At 45.1% G+C, this 9,903-nt stretch overlaps 1 protein-coding gene and 2 non-coding genes across 10 annotated transcripts in view; 1 reads left to right on the forward strand and 2 right to left on the reverse strand.

The window, feature by feature from the left end:
• The window catches only part of LOC126281868 (troponin T-like), a 64,357-nt gene extending 60,235 nt beyond the window's left edge, over positions 1-4,122 (reverse strand). For 3 of the 8 annotated variants that reach the window (XM_049981143.1, XM_049981145.1, XM_049981138.1), the window contains exon 1: positions 3,988-4,122. The gene's annotated coding sequence lies outside the window, so the exon portion shown is untranslated. Of the gene's footprint in view, positions 1-3,879 lie in introns of all 8 variants that reach the window. The other 5 variants (XM_049981146.1, XM_049981140.1, XM_049981144.1 and 2 more) reach the window with 3 other exon arrangements.
• A 375-nt stretch (positions 4,123-4,497) lies between these two features.
• On the reverse strand, positions 4,498-4,572 carry Trnas-cga (transfer RNA serine (anticodon CGA)). Its single transcript has one exon. It is a non-coding gene; the product is annotated as a tRNA-Ser (tRNA).
• Positions 4,573-5,217: 645 nt separating this feature from the next.
• On the forward strand, positions 5,218-5,292 carry Trnaw-cca (transfer RNA tryptophan (anticodon CCA)). The gene has a single exon. It is a non-coding gene; the product is annotated as a tRNA-Trp (tRNA).
• Positions 5,293-9,903: the final 4,611 nt, after the last annotated feature.

The following is a 9,903-nucleotide window of genomic DNA, read 5'->3' on the forward strand; positions in this document are numbered from 1 at the left end:
TAGCGGACAACTGCAGAAGTAAAGATGATATAAAATGTAGACTGGTATAAACAGAAAAGCTTTCTTGGAAAGAGAACTATATTAATGTCGATTACAAATTTCAGGGTCATGAAGTCTTTTCTGAATAGTAACCTTATATAGAAGTGGAACGTGGAAGATAAATAAGAGGAAAGTAAGGGCTTTAGAAATGTTCAAATGGTTCAAATGGCTCTGAGCACTATGGGACTCAACTGCTGTGGTCATCAGTCCCCTAGAACTTAGAACTACTTAAACCTAACTAACCTAAGGACATCACATACATCCATGCCCGAGGCAGGATTCGAACCTGCGACCGTAGCAGTCGCACGGTTCCGGACTGCGCGCCTAGAACCGCGAGACCTTTAGAAATGTGGTGCTACAGTATTCTGTTGATTAGATAGTAAGATGGAGTAAATGATGAAGAGGTACTGAACCGATTTGGGAAAAAAAGAGCTGAACTAAAAGATGAGATGACTGATATGGCATGTGCTGTGGCAGCAAGGAATGTTAAATATCCGTTGGTGTATAATATATTGGTAGTGGACGAAAGCATGGATACAAGAGCTGTGAAGGAAGACCAACACTACAATAGGTACATACACAATTTCAAATAGATATAGAGTGCAGTAGCTGTGCAGATATGAAAGTACTTTCACAACATAGACTAGCGCGGAAAGCTGCATCGAACCAGTATTCAAATGAACAACGTAAGTTTTTATATTTGTATTCAGCAGGACGTGCACCCCACACAATGAGACAAAACGCTAACTCGATCATAAAAGGCGGAGGAAGATAATAGGTCGTGGCTTTTGTTAACGGGGCCATTCTGGCCTTCACCTGATTAGCGAAACCCCGGAGAAATCAGGCTTACTGGACTTGGATTTGAATCCCATTCCAACCAGTGTCTTAATCGCTGCACCCTTTCGCTGAGTCATTTACAAATACACGAATAGTGTACACATTCGGTGGGCCATTGCACGATGGCGGTCTTAGGAGTTTTGCCTAATCCAGTTAACAATTCCTCAGTATAAAAGGCCACTCTTGAGGTCATGGATATTGCTGCCTGCCTACTAGATTGTATTAGAATTCTCTTTTAACACAGAAGCGGAATTGGTTTCACGGTAAGACGAAGAAATTGAAGCATACCTGACACTTAGTTGCCTAATTTGGGAGAATTGGGGTTAACTTTGAGTACAATCGTTTGAATTAGACGTGGCATGACTGTTATGAGTACTAACTGAATCATTTTAATTGGCTTAACTGTGTGTTCTTACTGAAACATAGTAAATAATTACACAAGAAAACTCTATTTTTTTCTTGTGTCCACGAACTACCTAGATTTTGGGTACAAGTATATAGTATTACTGTTTTAAAGATGTTATTGGCTTCGAAAGAAGGGCTCACCCAGAACTGCTGCGACCGAAAGCGTTTTGCTTACTCTGCGTTCTTAAATACTTACTGACTTAACCACGATCCTCTGCTTTGTAATAAATAGTGTCCCATTGCCATTATTCTGTTTTTAGAAACCATATATTTAACCTGTATAAACTGTTCTAGATGTATCTGCCGCATTTATTCTCCATACAGAATGGTAGCGCACCAAGAACAGTTTATACAACAAAAAATAAATAAAAAATAGGGATGAGCGTATCGCTGGCCAGGAGGCCCCACCCGGGGAAGTTCGGCCGGGAAGTGCGTTTTATTTCAGTCGACGCCACATTGGTTGAGGATGAAATGACGATGAGGACAACCTATAATCTATTTAACCGATTTTGAGTATGGTATTATCTATTAGATATTACTCTATCAATGTTTCATATACATCACTTAATTTATCTGATATATAAGATCTTGAAGTATTTCGAATTACTACTTAATTTCTTTGATGGTTGTACTGTACATCAACATCTGTGTTCCTACTCTCCACGAAGAGACTGCTGACTCTTTGAAACAGTAACATTGGAAAACGGGCTTGTAACCCGAAACCGGAGTAGAGAATTTTGTGAAATGGAAACAAGAATTCTACAAACGGTATTACCCGTAAGAGCAAGTATGGTTCATACTCATAACTTCATCTGACTAAATTGATATATTGAAGAACTGCCTTTTTTCCAACTAAACGATTTTTTTGCGAGTGGTTTTGAAAAGAGGGGAACTATAATGTGATGACTTGAGACTTTCCGCAAATATAGCTGAGAAGAGTTCTAGATACGGGAGCCAGAGTTTCTGGAACAGCAAACTTTCACCTAGATTACCACGTAATCATTGCGTACCGTGGCTCGGACACATTTAGCACATTTCGCGTCCATTTTTGAGAAACATTGTGTTGCAAATACTAATAAGCATTATCTCACTGTATTCTTCTTTTCAGAAACTGTCTAATAGTTAAAGGGAAGTTTTTATAATCATAATTACTTCACGTAGCAGTAGATGACAAACGTAGAAGTCTTACTCATACAGCATACCTTTCGGCATATTCGTACAATCACTTGCTGAGAGATCAATTTTTTTATGTTGCCCCGTTTATGACATGTGTGTGTTGTGTACGTTACACAGGACCTGCCTTCATACAGCATATCTTTCGGCATTTGCTGAAAAGCTAGGTGATTTTTTTATTTATTTTTGCCCCGTTTATGACAAGTAAATGTTGCCCGCGTTTCAAAGGACCTTCAGTTTATACGCTTTATTTCCTCTACCGATATTTAGGCCTGTTTCTCATATTTCTCTCTTCCTTGTGGACATGGAATGGCACTAGACTATTTAAATGTCATAACTGATTCTCACTCTTCTCAACAAGATACATGTGCAGCATTTAGTAGTAAAAACTACAAATGACAATGAAAGAACTATTTTCACCATTCATGCTTTCTGTGATACATTCCTAACATCGAATTTATGTTATAAGTCAGTCAGGAATGACAGATTAGAGTCTAAATCTGTATGATGACACAGCTCAAGGGGGATGGGTGAGGGGCAGTACGGTTTCAGACACTGCAGAGTGATAAACCATGAAACTACCACTAAAGTGGTGAATTTGGGATAAAATGTAACCAGTTAATTCTATTAGGTATAGTTAGATTTTTGCTGAGGAAAAATTTTGCAAGTGTGAGAACTACGAGCTAAGGCGAGAAAAATAAGATAGTTAGAATCGACAGGGCAATGTTAAATTGCGAAGTACCTGTTACCGAAGTACGCTGTATAATCAAAACAGAAAATGAAAATGATGTTTTCAAAGTAAAATAAAAGTGTGGAACGCAGGGTAAGGAGGGTAAATTAAGAAAGCTAAATTTGTTCGTGGGTGTGAGAAGGAAGGTTAATTTCTGTTTGGTTGGTTTCGGGACTCGAGAAGTAAGGCAAGAATCGACATCCCTGCACCTGCCCGTCGTTATAAGCGGTTTATTTTCATAGTTTTTTTAACACACTGCCACTCTCACTGAAAACAGCGGTGATCACAGGCAACAGATATAGGCTCTACTCCTTCGGCCAAATTACGTGTCTATACAGCGAAAGACTCGTCCCTGTCATACTGTGTCACAGATGTGAAACCAACGAGCGCGTGTAGTTACTCCGAGCGAACGAGAGAGTAGATTCTTGTAGTATCGAGTTAGGTTTCTAGTCCCACAGAACGTGTCATTCTGTGGCCACAATCTCATTCAGAACACTCTGAATTCTTTTCGACGAAAAACTTGGACAATGGTTCCCGGACACGAACTGAAACTTGCTGCGAATTGCTGGCAGCTACCGCACTATTTCCGTAGCTCTTCACGTAGGTTTCATCAGACGAAGACCAGTCGTTTCTCGCGGCGCGCACCCCGAATACGAGCCGTTAGAGAGCACACTCGCACTGTCTGCCTGTCGCACCTGTGTTCACCACTGTCGTCCCACCGCGGCAGCACGAGCGTCACCTGCAGTCGCACACAAGCGGCAAGCGGCCGACACACAGACGCAGCTGAGCCGCGATGCACTCACACTGTCCGCGAAGAATCCGAGGGCCGTGGAATGTGGAGTCCGCGAGGCTTGCAGCGGATCTGGCGAGGGCCGGCCGGCGCGCCGCGACCACCACGGCTCGCAGGGGGCGGCGCCGCCCCACCACCCCGCCCCCGGGCGCCGCCCCCCACCCCACGACCAGAAATAGAGCAGTCGCCGCCCGGCGCAGTCAAATCGAGCGCTCGCCCAGCGCGCACGGTCGCGATCATGTTTCCAGACGCTGCCTCCGCCGCTTCCACCGCCCCCGCACACGTCCAGAGAGCGCCGTATGCCGTCCGGTCCCTTGCCACTTCGGTCGTTAACTCTCGGCCCCGCCCAACGACGTTCGTGACCGTAAAGCCGACATCCCTGCGTTACGCAGTTGCAAACGGGCATCAGATTTGTTGTCGCCCGAAAACACTCGAGATTACTATATGCGGTCACTGATTTGAGCGGTATTGAGCGGTTTCCAGTCACTACCAACGTAGGAACTTCCTGGCAGATTAAGACTGTGTGCCGGACCGAGACTCGAACTCGGGTCCTTTGCCTTTCGCGGGCAAACGCTCTACCAACTGAGCTACCCAAGCACGACTCAAGCCCCGTCCTCACAGCTTCACTTCTGCCAGTACCTCGACTCCTACCTTCCAAACTTTACAGAAGCTCTCCTGCGAACATTGCAGAACTGGCACTCCTGAAAGAGAGGATATTGCGGAGACATGGCTTAGCCGCAGCCTTGGGGATGTTTCCAGAATGAGATTTTCTCTTTGCAGCAGAGTGTGCGCTGGTATGAAACTTCCTGGCAGATTAAAACTGTGTGCCGGACCGTGACTCGAACTCGGGACCTTTGCCTTTCGCGGGCAAGTGCTCTACCAACTGAGCTACCCAAGCACGACTGACGCCCCGCCCTCAAGCTTTACTTCCTCCAGTACCTCGTCTCCTACCTCCCAGTTGGTAGAGCACTTACCCGCGAAAGGCAAGGGTCCCGAGTTCGAGTCTCGGTCCGTCACACAGTTTTAATATACCAGGAAGTTTCATATCAGCGCACATGCCGCTGCAGAGTAAAAATCTCATTCCGGAAACATCCCCCAGACTGTGGCTAAGCCATGTCTCCGCAATATCCTTTCTTTCAGGAGTGCTAGTTCTGCATGGTTCGCAGGAGAGCTTCTGTGAAGTTTGGGAGGTAGGAGACGAGGTACTGGCGGAAGTAAAGCTGTGAGTACGGGGCTTGAGTCGTGCTTGGGTAGCTCAGTTGGTAGAGCACTTGCCCGCCAAAGGCAAAGGTCCCGAGTTCGAGTCTCGGTCCGGCACACAGTTTTAATCTGCCAGGAAGTTTCATATCAGCGCACACTCCGCTACAGAGTGAAAATCTCATTCTACTACCAACGTTATTTGGCAACGCGTTTACTGCGCCAGAAATACCTATGAACAGTGCGGTATACAGGGTTTTTGGAAATTCCCGTTACAAACATCTAGGACTTGTAGCAGGGGGGGGGGGGGGGATTAGTATGTAATATTTTGAATAGTAACCCATGTCCGGAAGTGTATCGTCTCCGTGCTACAGCCGTTTGTAAACATGTTTGCTAGGAAGGCATGCAACTGCGTAGTCGATAATCATGATGGGGGTTGGTTACGTCCGCCCAGCTAATCTCATTTGACTTCTGTTTTATCTTTGTCACCTTGTTCGGGCCTCATTCACGTGTCTGTGAGCACTGGCAATGCCAAACGAAAGTCTAATACGCTGAAACAGTCCAAAACGAGTATTGACAACCAAGCAGCATTGGGTATCCTCAGCCAATGCAAGCTGGTGGTACGCCTCACCTCGCAGTCGCTGTACCTCCAGTCAACGTTTGTGTCTCAGTGTGAAAGTACATTTCTGGCTTTGAAGAACTTCAGTGTCACTGACGGAGGAAGGCCTGTATGTGCCCCAGAAGCTTTGAGACCCAAGAAGGGTTTTGTCGCACTTGAGCTAAACTTGGAAAACAGGTCCTTCAGGTAAGGGATGGTGGCTAGCGATTTGATGTGGAGGCAGAGTCATGGATTTCTAAGCCAAGAGCATTGAACAGACCTAGACCCAAGAGAATGATTGCATCAGGAGCATTGCCAACCAACACGGTCGCGATCATGTTTCCAGACGCTGCCTCCGCCGCTTCCACCGCACCGCATACATCCAGAGGCTGCTACGAGTGAACCGTATGGCGTCCGGTCCCTTGCCACTTCGATCGTTAACTCTCGACCCCGCCCAACGTCGTTCGTGACCGTAAAGCCGACATCCCTGCGTTACGCAGTTGCAAACGGGCATCAGATTTGTTGTCGCTCGAAAATGCTCGAGTTTACTATATGCGCTCACTGATTTGACCGATACTGAGCGGTTTCCAATCACTACCAACGTTATTGGCACCGCGTTAATGCGCCAGAAATACCTATAAACAGTGCGGTATACAGGGTTTTCGGGAATTCCCGTTACAAACATCTAGGACTTGTAGGAGGGTAGGGGGGTTGTTGTTGTTGTTGTGGTCTTCAGTCCTGAGACTGGTTTGATGCAGCTCTCCATGCTACTCTATCCTGTGCAGGCTTCATCTCCCAGTAACTACTGCAGCCTACATCCTTCTGAATCTGCCTATTGCATTCATCTCTATGTCTCCCTCTACGATTTTTACCCTCCACGCTGCCCTCCAATACTAAATTGATGATCCCTCGATGTCTCAGAACATGTCCTACCAACCGATCCCTTCTTCTAGTCAAGTTGTGCCACAAGCTCCTCTTCTCCCCAATTCCGTTCAACACCTCCTCATTAGTTATGTGATCTACCCATCTAATCTTCAGCATTCTGTAGCACCACATTTCGAAAGCTTCTATTCTTCTTGTCTAAACTATTTATCGTCCACGTTTCACTTCCATACATGGCTACACTCCATACAAATATTTTCAGAAACGACTTCCTGACATTTAAATCTATACTCGGTGTAAGAAATTTTTCTTCTTCAGAAACGCTTTCCTTGCCATTGCCAGTCTACATTTTATATCCTCTCTATTTCGACCGTCATCAGTTATTTTGCTCCCCAAATAGCAAAACTCCTTTACTACATTAAGTGTCTCATTTCCTAATCTAATTCCCTCAGCATCACCCGACTTAATTCGACTACATTCCATTTCATTTTGCTTTTGTTGATGTTTATCTTATACCCTCCTTTCAAGACACTGTCATTCCGTTCAACTGCTCTTCCAAGTCCTTTGCTCGCTTTGACAGAATTACTATGTTATCGGCGAACCTCAAAGTTTTATTTCTTCTCCATGGATTTTAATACCTACTCCGAACTTATCTTTTGTTTCCTTTATTTCTTGCTCAATATACAGATTGAATAACATCGGGGATAGGCTACAACCCTGTTTCACTCGCTTTCCAACCACTGCTTCCCTTTCATACCCCTCGACTCTTGTGACTGCCATCTTCTTTCTATACAAATTGTAAATAGCCTTTCGCTCCCCGTATTTTACCCTTCCACCTTCAGAATTTGAAAGAGAGTATTCCAATCAACATTGTCAAAAGCTTTCTCTAAGTCTACAAATGCTAGAAACGTAGGTTTGCCTTTCCTTAATTTTTCTTCTAAGATAAGTCGTAGGGTCAGTATTGTCTCACGTGTTCCAACATTTCTACGGAATCCAAACTGATCTTCCCCGAGGTCGGCTTCTATCAGTTTTTCCATTCGTCTGTAAAGAATTCACGTTAGTAATTTGCAGCTGTGACTTATTAAAGTGATAGTTCGGTAATTTTCACGTCTGTCAACACCTGCTTTCTTTGGGATTGGAATTATTATATTCTTCTTGAAGTCTGAGGGTATTTCGCCTGTCTCATACATCTTGCTCACCAGATGGTAGAGTTTTGTCAGGACTGGCTCTCCCAAGGCTGTCAGTAGTTCTAATGGAATGTTGTCTACTCCGGGGGCCTTGTTTCGACTCAGGTCTTTTAGTGCTCTGTCAACCTCTTCACGCAGTATCATATCTCCCATTTCATCTTCATCTACATCCTCTTCCAATACGTTTAGTACATAATATTTTAATAGTAACCCATGTCCAGAAGTGTATCGTTTCCGTGCTACAGCCGTTTGAAAACATGTTTGCTAGGAAGAAATGCAACTGCGTAGTCGATAGCCATGATGGGGGTTGGTTACGGCCGACCGGCTAATCTCATTTGACTTCTGTCTTACGTTCGTCACCTTGTTCGGGCCTCATTCATGTGTCTGTGAGCACTGGCAATGCCAAACGAAAGTCTATTACACTTAAATAGTCCAAAACGAGTATTGACACCTAAGCAGGATTGAGAATCCTCAGCCAGTGCAAGCTGGAGGTACACCTCACGCCGCAGCCGCTGTAGCTCCAGTCGATGTTTGTCTCTCAGTGTGAAGGTACATTTCTGGCTTTGAAGAACTTCAGTGTCACTGACGGGGGAAGGCCCATATGTGCCTAAAAGCTTTGAGACCCAAGGAGGATTTTGTCGCGCCTGAGCTAAACTTGGAAAAGAGGTCCTTTAGGTAGGGGTTGGTGGCTGGCGATTTGATGTGGGGGCAGAGTCATGGACTTCTAAACCAATAGCACTGAACAGAGCCAGGCCCAAGAGAAAGATTGCTTCAGGAACATTGCCATCCAAAATCTTGGCTGTGCATTCATTTGAACGATACTGAACTAGGACTGAAAATTAGCTGTTGATTCTAATGATGTAATTGTGCAGCGGAGTGTCAAAACGATCACCATTGTATGGTAGTGATGGAGGACCCTGTGTCTATCTTTAGCACAATGGGCACATTGTTGATGGCTACCATGAGCAAAAGAGATTCCTCTGACTGAGGAAGCACAGACTGCATGTAGGATATGTTCGGGAATAGGTCTGCCCTGTCGTCCACCCTATGTCTGACGGATCCGTAAGTGTTTAGTTGCCTTTCTTTTTTAATATTGCTTGGTTCTTTTCAGCCCTATATCCGGATTTCCCACAAGAGTTGCACTTAGCACACCAGTAGCGTCTCTGGTGACTAATAAAATACAGGCTTCTGGAAGGGAGCTGTTGAGGGTGAAGTCTGGCTGCCGAGTATTTGCCTGCATTGTGTGAAACTGACGTCATGAGGAGTGCAGCTGGGGCTAAGGGCGGCGTGTTGGTCGGGCGTTAAAGACTTGTGAAGGGTCCTGCATGTTTGCTGATGATCTAAGAGACTGTTCAAAAGCTCTTCTATTCTGGAGACATGTTTCTAAGGAAGGGTCCTCCAATTTAAGTAGGTACACAAGTAGTTCATCATCAGCGCATGCACAAAAATCATATCCCAGACCAAGGAAGCCACATATGATTACTTTGAGGATTACTAGACTGGAAATGGCAGCCACGACATAAACCGTGGAAGTTTGCTATCCATTCGTCTTAAGATGGTCCGCTGAGTTTATGGCAGCTGAAAAACTTGTGGTTTCTGCTGCCATATGTATATGTACCTGTGATCCAAAGTATTCTAGCAAACTCGACTTCAACTTCTCATAGGGCATACTGTAGAGTTCCACTTCTGGGTGGCAAATGTCTGAGCTCACGTATGCCAGAAAGAAGGCATTGCTATCAAATGTGATCCCAAGACGTTCTGTTCCACGCATGCAGTGTAGTTCACCCATGGCTCGGCCTTTTTGTCGAGCTGCTGGAATGGCGACAGCACTGTCTGGAAGCCCTTGCCCATGTAGTCAGTCTGGAAGAGGCGATTGGAGAGCTCCAGAGGTGGATGTGGTCGCCAGATAATCGATCAGGAATTCGGAGTGTGCTGCATTTGCTGGAGTAATAACAACATTTACACATAGAAAAACACTGGTTCCGCCATGCTGGAAGCAATGTGACACTAAATGTATTTGAAAGTGGAAGAGCACATTCCAAAATTATGTCTACCTGGCTCAGAG

Source organism: Schistocerca gregaria, chromosome 7, assembly GCF_023897955.1.
Source record: "Schistocerca gregaria isolate iqSchGreg1 chromosome 7, iqSchGreg1.2, whole genome shotgun sequence".
NCBI classification, from domain to species: Eukaryota; Metazoa; Arthropoda; class Insecta; order Orthoptera; family Acrididae; genus Schistocerca; species Schistocerca gregaria.